Source organism: Lissotriton helveticus, chromosome 7 (genome assembly GCF_964261635.1).
Source record: "Lissotriton helveticus chromosome 7, aLisHel1.1, whole genome shotgun sequence".
Lineage (NCBI taxonomy): Eukaryota > Metazoa > Chordata > Amphibia > Caudata > Salamandridae > Lissotriton > Lissotriton helveticus.
Window position 1 is genome coordinate 1867690831 of NC_136068.1, and position 13909 is coordinate 1867704739.

The window sequence follows — 13909 nt, forward strand, 5'->3', positions numbered from 1 at the left end:
TGTTGACAGGCTTGTCTGCAGGTTTACATGAGTGTACACAGATAGGACTGAAGCCATGTTTGGTTTGTCACTCTAATGAATGGCAAACTAAGTACTGCAGAAAACATGTGACACAATTTTCCAAGCCACTGGTATATTGTTTTACACCACATATATGTGCTTACAGCAAGGTTTTATATATGGCAGTTGGAGACATTACATGTTTATCATGTTTTAGGAGTCAGAGCCCATACACTGGTACATTACTGCAGTGCCTCGGGGTGCAGAGTTCAAAACTAAGCTAGCAATACTAATCAGCAACAAGTGGGGGAGAGAACACAAACGTGGCACTTTCCTACAGATTAAAGGTGAGGAGAAACTAAGATATTCCCTTGGCGTTTGTCCCCTACTCATCAACAACAATGTGGAACAGCAATCTGCTTTAGTATGGTCCGTACCAGGCTCACACCCTACCATTAAGTCCACTGTAGGAAGAGGGACTACTTTAATGGTTTTTGACTTTCCCTCATTGACTGACTTTTACAGTACTGCCACTCGGGCAAGACCAGCCCTTGCAACTAACCTGATTCATGGGCATCCCTTCAGATCCCACCTGCGAGAGGACTATCCTTAGCTTACCCAGAGATGCATCCCAGCAAATGAACAATACCACCATGCCCAACAAGGTGAGTTGACCCATTCTGCACATCAATCAGACTTCTGTCGCCAACATAGGGCCAGCATTGTTCAAAAGAAAACAACAGAGGTCAATAACAGAAGTCAGTGTCGTGAACCAGGTCAATGATCACCGACTGACAAGTGGATGCTTCAATCAAATCAGTGAGATGGGCTTCACTTTCAGTTTGTGGACCAGCACTTAGTCATCCTCTTGTTCCCGGGGTCACACAAGACCTCATAGGTATCAAAGAGTGGGGGTTTATTACACAATCGAGCTGCAGACAACCTCCGTCTACTCTCACTTTTTCAAACTTATGAGCAACAACCTGAGGTAGTACATTTGCCTCAGTGGTCATGATTTCTGTGATGGACACATAGTGCCCCTCAAGGGAGATGTAATCTAACTGTGCCGGACAGGGGTCTACCTGGTCTAAGTCTTCTATCTCTGGGACATCACAGCAAGCACATGCATGACAGACATGGCCTAAGCACTGCCCGTCTTGAGGTCGTCTCCTGTCAGGGTAGGTATTCCTTGGCCCTCTGGTCTTCCTACTGTGGAGGTTACCTGCATTATGGACAGTAGCCAGCTCAGAGATCTGTAGTAGGCCTATGTGGGTGCTCCGAGACCATAGTTCCCTATCTCCTGTCGTAGTTTGCTGTCAAGGATGCAGTATATGGGACACTGAAGAAATAACATAACATGCATTTGTAAAGCTCCTGATCATCAAGAAGTGTGTCTTGGTGTTGAATAATAGATGTGTATTGTTATCGAACTCAATGGTAATTATTTAATCGACCTCTGAAGGATGGCAAGCTGAGTGGACCCACCAGCATTTGAACCTGTGACCATGAGTTCAAACACAGGCCCCTCTACTGTGGATGCATTAGTCCAGTAAGCCACCAGACCTGGCTGAATACAACTACTCTTCTTTAGGGAACTACTCACTCCACTCTAAGGAGAATAGAACTATAGGACTTTCCTCACCCTGCAGACCTCTCTTCACAGATACTAAGCAGGGTATCCAGCTGTTCCACCACCAGCTTCTGGCTTACACAAATATCCAGCAGAGCAGTGACAGGGACCCCATTCACTGTGACCATTGGGAGTGATTTGTACAATACCCCTTCATCACCAAATTACCTTCTGTGCCCACCTCCCACTGCCCTTTTCTGGGTAATCCTCTTCTCCCACTGCAACACTGGCCATCCCTTTGGAGTGCTCACTTGAGAGTACTTGTTCCTGGGTCATGAGGAATCACCCCTCTGGTGTCCTGACTGCATATAGTCAACAATCCTGATCTACTTAAAGGGTCTTATTCCATGAGGGTGTCCACCTTCCCACATACAGGAAGTAGTTTGAGAGTGGGGCCCACAACATTTTCCTTGTGAACATTGTTAGTGCCTTCCTTTACCTGCTGTGTGTCTGTTCCCCTTTCTTGTGACCCACACCATGAGACTTTTGACACCCTAGAGCAGTGTTTCCAAAATGTTTTGATTGCAAGCAATAAATGAAGGTGCCTTTAAATTGTCGATTTTTCTTGTTGCATTTGCTGTGCTTTAAAGACGGAGGTCAAATGTCAGGCTATGTCTGACCATTTGCTGCCTATTTTTTAACACAAGGATTGGTGTTTACAAACTCTTATCACTTTGCAGTTAGAGAAAGTGAAATAATGGGAATTATGTGACAATCCTACTTGGCTACATGAGGTGCAAGATATATTTTTATAACACACAACAAATACCTTTAAATGAACTGCACACAGTCAGCAGTTAGGAACGCAAAATTCTAAAGTGTGACGGAAGCAAAGATTGCAAAATGATCAAAACAAATAAAGTAACTTTACTTGGTGAAGCACAAATGCTAAATATTCTCTAAAAATTGATTCTCACACATTATAATTTGTGTGCAGTGGGTTTATCATTAAAACTGTATGTCTCTGCAAATTTCACGGCTATTTAAATGGAAAATGTGCTGTGTGTAAACAACAGTTGCTGCCACATAATTCTTAAGTTGCATTAAAAAAATGCTTGCCTCCTGTACATTAAAGCTAGGTGGGTCACAAATGCTTGCCATTCTATAAAGTGTATTCTGGTTCTAAAAAGTCTGGGAAGTATACCCTAGAGCATACCCCCATCCGCTGCCTTGTAAAGATGTGTGCAGTTAGTCTACTTGGAATCCAATAGATGGTAGTGCAATTCTGAAGACCAAATCAAATTGAATAGTTCATCCTAGATGTCCAGCTCTGTGGGCATGTCTGTGCAGCCTTTTTAATGATGTTAAATCCTGAAGTTATGAGTGATATCCCAATACTAATGGCTTTGGATTTTGCCCATTCTGCCCAATCGAATGCACCTTTTATCATCCTTTTGATCCCTGATGTCATGTACGACACACCTTCAGAAATCAGACCCATTCCGAACTGACTAGCCACCCCACAGCTGAAACCACACACAAGAATCTCTGCAAGGACCTGCCATGCTCCCACAATAAAGCATATGAGAGCACTGATGCAGAATTCAGGCTTCAAACACAAGGGACAGGTCATAGTCATACAGCACAATAAGCTCGTTGGTGGTTATAGGGTTATGATCAGTTGGCAATGAGAAGGCAGCCTCGTCCTTGGTGATAGAATTATTAATATAGTTTTGAAGCTACAGACTTGCCATTGTAATCGATCCAGGACATGAACAGACTCTAGCTGGTCTGCATTTTTTTGTGAAATGGGATAATTTTTATTGTGAGGTTCAATCTTGTCTACGCAGGACATCTGGCAGGCAACTATAGTGTTTGATACCTCGGATCCATAGACATCGATCATTTCCTTAGATTCTTTTAAAAAGTCTATTGCATTCTGCATGTAGCCTTCCTGGCCCAGAAGAATTGTAATATAATGATAGCGCCCCATAATCCGATGCTTCGATCTGAGTGTGGAGGTACATGCGATCCATTGCTTGTTTGATGAAGTCATAGATGTTATCTGATTCTCCTCTCAGGAGGCTGACTACTCTCCTCTGGATCACTTGGCCAAGGTCTATCTTTAGCTCTTTGATGTCCTTATGTTCATCTATGTCTTTTTCATGTAGTTTGAGCCAAAGGGCCCAGCTCTCCTTTAACACATTCAGAGCTGGGCGGTAGTCAAGCTTTGTCTTGGAGTAATTAAAGATGCAATCACCTTCGGTAAACCAGAAGTAATGTAAACGTCTCTTTTTTCCTCCTTATTGTAATTCTGTTGAAAAACATTTAGATTTTCACAAATGGTCTAAAATAGTTTCTCTCACATCTGCACTTCCAGAAGCTTTCCATGTCTGTGATACGCTTCTTCTCGTTGTCTGCTCTGAGCTGTCTCATGACTTCTACAGGTTGCCCCTGACATGGTGGCAACAAGCTTGCATAGTTTTATATCATCTGGACCATCTCTGAGTTTCCTTAAAGAGGTACAACCAAATATTTCCTTTTCAACTCTCATGTGTGTGGGGAAATGGGTAAGAATAACAAACAGCCCTCCACTTTCTTTGACATCTTTAGTGATTTTAACGTCTGTGCCTCTTCAAGTGAGGTTTGTGGCAATGCTAACATCTACAGAACTGAATGTTCTCTTTTCAATATTGTGCTTATCACTTCTGGTGTACAGGGCTATTTTACCTGAATCAAAAAGAACCTTTAGTTCTATTAACTAATTTTGGAGCTTTTCGGCGGTTTTCACATCTTCGCAGACAACTAAAGTCGCTTGACTTTTGCCCCACTGATTTGGACCTGTGCACTCTTTCACACTTGCAGAAATACTTTTGATCCATTTTTCACGCACTCCTTTGACCTGAAGAGTTAGTAGCTCGGTCTTCTTGTTGAAACGATGAGTAGGCATGACATCACAAGACACCCTGTAGTGTTTGTTCAGGAATTCAACTGCTGCCTCATCACCAAGGGTTCCCGAGATGCCGAAAATGCCTATGCCTTTAGTTTATCGTTGAAGGAAAAGGAAATTTGACATTAAATTAGTGACAACGGATAGTGGTGAGATTGCCAGCTGGTGCTTCATCTCCAGAAACTGCTGTTCACTTTCACCTCAGCATTTGTTCTTCTCAAGCACACCAGTGGGTTTGAAGTCCACTGGGATGATTGAGTAGTATTCATGGATGGGCCTGTTGGTCTTCACTCCTCCCATATCAGTAGTTGATCCTATCATGTACTCTCAATCCTTCACCATTATTAGTGCCTTCAATGCATTTTCCACCAAGACCTTCAACCTGTTCTGAGTATACTTCACCAGGTAGGCTGGCAGGAGAATAACTTTTCCATCCTTATTCTCTTTTTAATTTGGTGGTTCATAGGTATCTGAGTACCTCATTCTTGATTCCAGTTCATGGACTGCTCCTTCCAATAGATCCTTGTCGCTCATCAACTCACAGGCAAGGACATGTTCCTGGAGAAGAATGCAAATCTTGCCATGCTCAGATGTGGATCTCTTTTCAGCTGTGGTGTTATTGTCTACCTTGTTTGATGCGGCATTCTTTTCAGCTGTAGAACTGTTCTCTGATGTAGCGTTGTTGATGGATGTGGAGTCTGATGTGAAATTGACTGATGTAGAAATGTTCCCAAAAGCAGATGCTAGTTACCGTCCTTTACCTCATATCACTCAAAGACAACACAATCTTCTAGAATGTTCGCAAGTTAGACAAAATATATCTCTGCAGATCAGTTCTAAGTTTATCCATGATTTCCTTGATTGAAGAGACTTGCGGTGCTTCTGTTACTGGCTCTTCAGTTTTATCCAGCAGAAATTCAGTACTCTAGACTGAAGAACCCCAGCGGCAGTCCCAGAATTAGAATGTTGAGAGGGGAGAATTGTTCTGATGACTTTGGTCCCATCTCAGCTATTGTACTCCTGTTGCCCAAAGGATGTCACCAGTTTTGAACTCTTGGATCCTTTGGCAAGTGCATAACTTTGCCCAGATTGCTGCCAGCATTTTTTCTAAGTGCCTCATTCCTGTTGATCCATGGGAAATAAAAGTGACTTGGACTCCACTGTCAAGGGTCACATAGTCCACCTTATCCACAATGGCTATGTCAAAAGTCTGATCACCTTGGGTTTCGCATTTTTCAAACTTTTTTTTTTATTGAGAGTTCATTTTATAGTATGACATACATATACAAAATAAAGTGCTTAGTGCGTACGGTACTCAATTTCAATTTTGGTTGACATCATTACCACATACATAAACCCTTCTAGATTGCATCAGTGTAAAAAAAACACTGATTAAAAATACATAGAACACAAAAAAGCTAAAGGGAGTCGCAATTCTCACAATTTTCTTTTAACATTTCTTTTTTTTAACCAAATCACAGTTTAATATTCCATGGAATTCCAGCATTTCTCAAATTTTGTAATAGACCCTGATCTTAAAGCATAGCGTCTCTCTAACTCTTTGACTTTTGCCTTGAAAGGTGGGTATAGTATCGCTGCGCCAGTTTTGCAGAATGAATCATCTTGCCACTAGGGCTGAAACAAATAAACATTCATCATGCATTTTATCTACTGTAATGTTTGAAGAGCACACCAGGACAGGAATAGTTAAAACTTGCCCTGTAGTCATTCTCAAATACTTCTCAATTTCTTCCCAAAGGTGCTTGATCTTTGGGCAATACCAGACAATATGAGAGCAAGTACCTCCTCCCTTCTAGAACAGCGAAAACACCTATCCTCAATCTGAGGGTATATATTATGGAGAAACACTGGGGTTCTATATATCAACCATGTTGTGTAAAATTGCATTCTAAAATTGGCGCCTCTAATGGTTGTTACATTAAGTGTGTAGGTTCTAATCCAGACTGCTCTAGAGATCTGATGGCCTTCTTTTTTCTGCCATTTATTTTGAGCTTTTCATAAAGAACGGAGAATTTATTTTCCTGAAAGATTTTCACCTGAGTGCTTACTGACCGCTTGTCTGTTTCTTCTTGTAATGCTTTGCTTTATTCTATTCTTATACTTAGTGCTCTAAGATCGATAGTTTCTAAAAAATGATTGCTTTGTATAAATGACCACTTGAGCATATCCCTTGAATGAAGCAGCCCAATCTCTATCTCTGGCCACTTTTTCCAGGAATCTGAGTTAAGAAAGTCTCCCACTTGTCTGTACCCACTTTCTTCCCATTTATTTAATACACTGGTTTGCAACAGCCTGTACTCCCTAATAATAGGTCGGCCAGTCTTGCGGAGCTATTTATCCGAGGTATATCATAAAATGTTAACAAGTGTTTTGTTTTTGTTTTAAAAGCCAATGTCATTGGTGTATAATTTTATATTGGTCATGCCCTGTAGGGGTGCTGTATGTAATGCAGAATGTAATGCTTTATGCCTAATGGCAATTGCCAGAGGTTCTAAAAACAGGGCAAATACAATTTGGGATAAGGGGATCCCTTGCCTTGTACCCTTACTTATTCTGCAGGTACCCACATTTCTGGAATTCATTATTATTTGTGCCTGCGAGCCCTTATGTAAACGTTTTACTATTTGTATACAACTTTCTGGAAAGCCACTTTTTTCAAGAATTAAAAAAGACAACTATCAGCAAAAGGAAATTTTTTGTAGAAGCACTGGATTATTTTAATAAAAACATGTTATTATGCTTTGCTCAAAATACTATAATCCACGTCATAAATTCCTGTTTCTGATTTTAAAAGCAATTCATTTTACACAAGTTTACTGTTTTTACAGCTGTTAAACTCTCCAACTGTTAGTTTTTTCCTCATATGCTTTCTGATGGGGGGGTCTTAAAATTTGAATGTGTTTATTTATGACAATCTGTATGTTATTTTTAATGATATTTGCTTGTCTTTTATGATGTGACCTGTAAAATCCAATATAGAAATGTGATGATAATGATGATGATGATGACTACAGAGGATTTCCTTTCCACCCAGACCTTGAGGATTCCCTCTACACCCACACCTTGAAATTAGATATTCCCTGACTTGGGGAATCATACGTCAAGCACTTGTGTGATCACCTTATTCATCAGACATGTGCGTCACCTGAGTTTAGTTTGTACTTTGCAGTATCACTCATGCAATTGTTTCATAGATTTTTTATGAAAGATACTCACAAAGCATGTTTGCAGACACCTTTCATGCAAGTTGTGTTGACAGTCAACAAATAATTAACAATGTCTGTTGTATTTTGGTTTACTTGAGGAACCCCTCTTTTCTCTTGTATGCCTCTTGTGAAGGTAGGAATTCTCTTTGTGACAATTTTGCACTCGGTCTCTTAGAACTAGAATTGAGAGACAGAGATCTTTTTGCCCTGATGAATGCCCCTCACCTTTATTGGCATATGAATGGGCAGAAACATGTTCGCTGAGATTGGCTAAATGGGCTCTTGAGCCTCCTAACTAACTACCCTTAAACCTCTAAGTTTTTTTCATAATCTGTGCCTGGGGAACCAACTGATAAAAATGATATATTTTTCGGTTTACCATGAGGTATTTTTAACTTTCTCTGAATCCCTTGGAGATCCAGCATTATTTATAAAAAAAGAACTCCCCCATGTTGGGGTTATGTCTGTCCTGGTAGCACCATCTTACTGGGTGAGGATGAAGTCACAAAGGATGAAGCATGCCATAAAGCGTGGGTGCTGCCTCCTCTTCCAGTTGGCATACACTAATGACCATTGTATCTATTTGTGATTGAGCATTTTTACGACATAGGTATTGAACTGATAAATGGGGTGAACAATGGTGATTCAATGGTGATATGTTTTATGAAGAACACTGATATTGTAATTCATTTAGTTATCAGATACTCTTGATTAAATATCCTAAAATTAGAGTGAACTCAGCATTGGGAAGCTATTGATATTCTGGAAGCTTTTACGTGATTTATAATCCCTGATAGCTTCATTTGTTCACTACTATTATTATTATTATTGATATTATTATTATTATTATTATTGTTATTATTAATATCATTATTTTTATTAAGTTATTTTAAAAAAAATTTAATGAGCGAAAGAAAAGGTACAGTACATTCATAATTCGATAGCTGGGTCCATTGAAAAAATATAGCAATACAGGTTGTATGATGCAGTTTAGATATAGTCCACCCCATCTCACCCCGCAATAATGAACTAACAGGACTGTAAGAGAGCAATCCATTACAAGGCTCACAATCCCATGCAATAGGCGTCTTAACCCTTTAGATGACCTATTATGAAGACAGTGTTGTGTATGCCTCGGGGGGGGAGTGTTACACCAAGGCCTGATATCTCCAGCATGAGGCGTCGGTCCCTTCGTAGTTCAATGGTAGGGGATACACAAAGGTCACCTCTATATTTATTCCATCTCTCCCATTTGTGGTTCCACTTTTTGGGGCATCCTCTGTGTTTGAAGACGTCTTTTTCGGCAATCATTGCCCTATCCATGTTAATCGCCCACTCTCTTCGGCTCGGAACCTCCGCAGCCCCCCATTTCTGCACAATATTACGTTTCCCAAGAGCCCACCCAGCTGAAGCCCACGCCTGTTCTGCTTGCGTAAGATCTCTGGCATTCCACATGTTGACAGAGCTGGGGGGTAGCATTCAAGGATTTGCCGCAAGTCCTCTCCATCTGATTAGTGATGTTACCCCAATATGTTTGGATCTTGGGGCATTCCCACAATATATGAAAGAAAGTGCCCGGTTGATTACAACGGCGGAGGCACAGAGGGTCTGGACGTCTTCCCATTTGAAACAGTGTTCTTGAGTCAAAATAAACACAATGCAAGATTTTTAGTTGTACCAATCGTAAGCGCAAGGGAATAGCCACCTCTCTAGGGGACACCAGAGCATCTCGTCAGTCCTCGTCATCGATCTTCCCCAGGTCCCCCAATCAGCGCTGGTGCAGTTGGGTCATAGGATCCAGCCGGATGTTTAGCAGCTTTTTATATGTGAGGGATATGGCCTTCGATGGCATTGGGTCGAGTAGTAGCCTATCCTCCAGTGGGGTGGATGCAGCCAAAGGGCCGTCTTTAGGTAGGGCAGCAGCTATCGCGTGGCTGATCAGTAAGTATCTGTAAGCCTCAGTGCAAGCTAAGTGGTATTACAATCCATTGCAGGTTTGCCTTGTTCGTGTATTATGACTATGGAGGCCATCCTGACCTCAGAGGGCAATGTTCCTTTGTCAAAGCTCTCCATATACATACTCACCAAGTGGTGGGAAAGCACGCCATTGACTTGGAAAGGTCAACGGGAGCCCATTAGATCCCATGGCTTTACCTGAACGCAGGCCTTGAATGGCCTTTTGTACTTCCGTCACCATGACGTCTCCCTCGAAAGATTCACTGTCCTGTTTGGACAGACACGCAACCTTAATGGTGGATAAAAACTCCGGAGCCATGTGGATTGCGTGTCATCGGCCGGTGTGTACACCGAGGAGAAATATTCCGCAAATGTGTTGGCAACGTCTTGCGGGTCAGTGAGAGATTCACCGTCCTCACCTCGAAGCGAGTGTATCCACGTGGTAGTTGCGCCTTCCTTTCTCTCCAACCAGGCCAACATTCTTCCCGTACGCTCGCATTGTTCATATATTTTATGTCTAATTGCCCTGTTTTGGGCCGTAGTTGCTTCATGCAGGAGCTGGCGGTAGTCTAGTTGCATTATGTCGAGCACGTGCCCAGTCTCTGCGTCGGGCTTGAAGGCCAGGGCCTTTTTCCTTGCCAGGATATCCTCCTCTAGCTCGACCACCCGTTTGGCAAGTTCCCTCTTATATCCCACCATGAGGGATAAAGCCCTTCCCTTGATAACAACCCCGTATGTCCCGAGATCATAGGAGGGGATAAAACCGACCCCACATTTTCGTTGAAGTAGTGGTCTGTATCCTTGAGGAGAGTCTCCCTAATAAGGGGCACCTTGAGCGCCCATGGATTGATTATGAGCTTGGAGCAACTCCTAGGCTGTCCCGTGGAAAGCGTTGTCAATATTGGGGAGTGATCCGAAATTCTTTGGGCTAAACATTCGGAGGTCACAAAAAACTGACCACCCTGGGCCAGCGTGAATATATGATCGATGCGAAACTGGCTATTGTGTAGTGGTAGGGTTAAGCCAGTGCCACACGTCTCCAAGTCCCAGGGCCGACAGAAATCCTGACAATTGGGATCCCCCTTGGGTGTCACCCCTGGGAGGGAGGTGATCCCGAGATCCATCCATTGCAAGGTTGAAGTCCCCGCCCAACACCAGTATGCCTATCGGGAACTCAAGCAGGAGTGCCCCAATATCAAGCAGAGTCTGCCGTTGAAGGCCAGGTGGGGCATACACAGACATGAGGTTAAGTACCCGTCCCTCCCACGAACCAGTGAGAGCCAAAAATCTGCCCTGGGAATCCTCCCTAGTTTTATTCACAATAAATGGAGAACCTCGCCAGTGAAGCAGGTTGTCCATCTCCAGCCAGAGGTAAACCCCGAGTGCCCGATCATACGGTAACCCCATCTATTCAGTGCCGCACATGAATTGCCAACCAAGAGTGTCTCCTGAAATAGTACAATGTCCAGTTTCCGGCGTTTGATGTACTGGAGAGCCACCCGCGCTTAATCCTGTCTCCCAAACCATTATCATTCCGCGTTAGGATCTTTAACCATGAGTGAAGTGGGCGTAGGTAAATATTGTGCCGAAGAGCTGGTGACGGACGCTGTACGCAACTATTGTGGTCCCCTGAGAGGATGAAGTGTAATAAACAGACGTATGTAACCATAGTATGCCGGGGCTGACTGCCGTGTAGCTGGCAAGACCCCCCACTCAGAGCGGAGATCTCAATCCAAGACCATAGGGGCAGAGACCAGTCGTAAGGGTGGTGAGATGAGGTTGAATAGCCTTGTGGGTCAAACCAAGGGGACCATCCAACTCATAGTACTGTAATGTTGCCTGCCCGGAGTAAATAGTATGGGGTTCATTAACCCTAGTCATACTGTAGCCATACCAAGTTAGGGCGAACCCAGCTATGCCATGTACCGATTCAAAACATAAAAGTGTAAAAAGCCAAAACACACAATGTTCAATTACAGAATCCGAACCCCTCCCTCTCTCCCCAATCCCCCAACTCAACTCTCCTTCCCCTCCCAGCCTCCCTGCAGGGCAGGCCTTGAACCACCCGCCATCCACTACTTGCAGAGCGCCTGTCTCCCACCCTTAACATTTGAGGAACGTGACACAACCCCATTCCCTAGAGCATCTATAAAAGAAAAAACAGTGCCCACCCAGGCCCATCAACCCCATAGCAGCTATTAAAACCAAAGTACCGGATCCAGCTGCTATAACCAGACTACAATAACGACCCTCCCGCACCCAGGAAACTCTCTCTCATTTGGCCCCCTTGCCCCCCTAACCAGTACTATACATAACAGAGCAAACAGAGGCAGAAAATGTTCAGTCAAGGGTAGTCCATGCCTAAGGGTGCAGAGCAGTTGGGAACTTCGGTCCACCCTCGCTGGAATTTATACTTGCAGTTATGAGTCAGTCACCCTTCCGGACCACGAGTCATTGAGTCCTCCTTCATCGGCAACCCCTGTCGGCGTCTGTGACCGCCGGGGCCCCCCGCACTGTCCGCAGACCTGTGGGATCGCTTGCCAACGGTTCTCCATCACTCAAGCCAGTCCCACGCCTCCTCTGGCCTGGTGAAGAACCAAAGTTTTCCCTCCGATTCGATGCGTAACTTGGCTGAAAACATCATCGCATACTTAATGTCCTGATCCCTGAGAGCTCGCTTCACTTCCAGGAAGCTGCACCGCTGTTTCTGGACCCGCAAAGTGAAGTGGGAAAAGAAGGTGACCTTGCTATTCTTGATGGCAATTGGTGAGGCCGATTTGCTCTCTGCAGGATAACATCTCTATCTCGGTAGTTGAACACCTGTGCCAGGAGAGGTCGAGGTGGTGCCCCAGGCCGAGGCCTACCCCTAGGCACGCAGTGAGCACGTTCAATTGAAAAACATTTAGAGAGGCCCCGAGGCTGAAGTTTCTGGAGAATCAAGTCTTCCACATAGAGGTTGGGAGTCGGCCCATCCGCCCGTTCCGGTATGCCCATGATGCGGACGTTGTTTCGTCTCATGAGGCCTTCATACTCATAAAGTTGCAATGTAAGCGCCTCCTGCATAGTTTGAAGCTCAGTCACATGGCACTTGAGAAGTTCCGAATCTGTTGTGAGTTCTTTAGTGGTAACCTCAACCGCTTCAACGCTTCTGTCTGTCTGCTCTCATCAGGGACACCTCTGTGGCCACCGTGGCAATACTGGCTTCAAGGGAGGTGCGCACCGTCGTAATCGCTGATAGGATATCCTGTAGCGTAGGCTCTGAGTGCTCTCCAGGGGCCTACAGTTTGTATTGCTCCCCGTCCTGGGTCCTTTGCCATGCGAACTTATCAATTTTAGGTTGAACCGCGCTGCGGCCATTGCAGCCGGACGCCATCTTGTTAGGTGGGGGCCCCAATTTGTGCCGGAGAAGAAGTGTTGGGGAGGGGACCAGCCCGTCTGGCAACTCGCCACCCCCTACTGTGGGCTTCCACCCACACTGGCCTGCCTGTTTTTGACTATCATGCGCCCCCCCAGGTGTGTTGTCAAGGGCAGAGGTGGCACGGGTGAGGACTCTGCGTTGTGACGCGCATAAACCAGAGGATCCAGCCTCACTGGTGTAGTCTGTGATTTTCAGGAGCGGAACGATACCACCTCTCAGCTGCCAAAACCAGATCCGCAGTGCAGGTGCCGTTGATCACAGCAGAAGCATGTGCCATTGCGGCGTGTGCGTGGGCTTAGGGGCGTCAATGTACGGTTATTCCACTGCAGCTGGGAGAGTCGTGTAGCACCCCTGTGGGTGCCTCTCTGCCTAAAGAGAGATTGTGCCTTAGTAAAAGCCACGGGGTGCAGTAGGCCGCTTCAGCCTCGGATACAGGCCATTAGCAGCCACCAGGGGATTGCTGGTAATAAGTTGCTGCGTGTTCAAGAGTCCAGGAGTAGAGAAGGGTAGGGCCAGCCACCCGCATCCAAGATAGTCTTGTTATTTCCCCCTGGGGGCACCTTGCTGCTAATGATGCATGCGTACCTGTGCAAGCAGGCCGATGGACGCCTCCGAGTGCCGCAGGTTGGCCCACCAGAGGATTGAGGCTCCCAAAGGATTGTGGAGATGAAGGGTGTAATCTCTGGCCGCTGAGCGCCATGGCAGCTGCGGAGTCGAAGCCTGCACCGGCGGGCAGGAGAGTTGGGTCCGGACCCCAGTCGGCAACACTCCCGGCCCACTCACCATGT

At 44.8% G+C, this 13909-nt stretch overlaps 1 pseudogene; it reads right to left on the bottom strand.

The window, feature by feature from the left end:
- Window positions 1-2867: 2867 nt before the first annotated feature.
- On the bottom strand, window positions 2868-10402 carry LOC144769797 (uncharacterized; annotated as a pseudogene).
- Between the last annotated feature and the right edge of the window lie 3507 nt (window positions 10403-13909).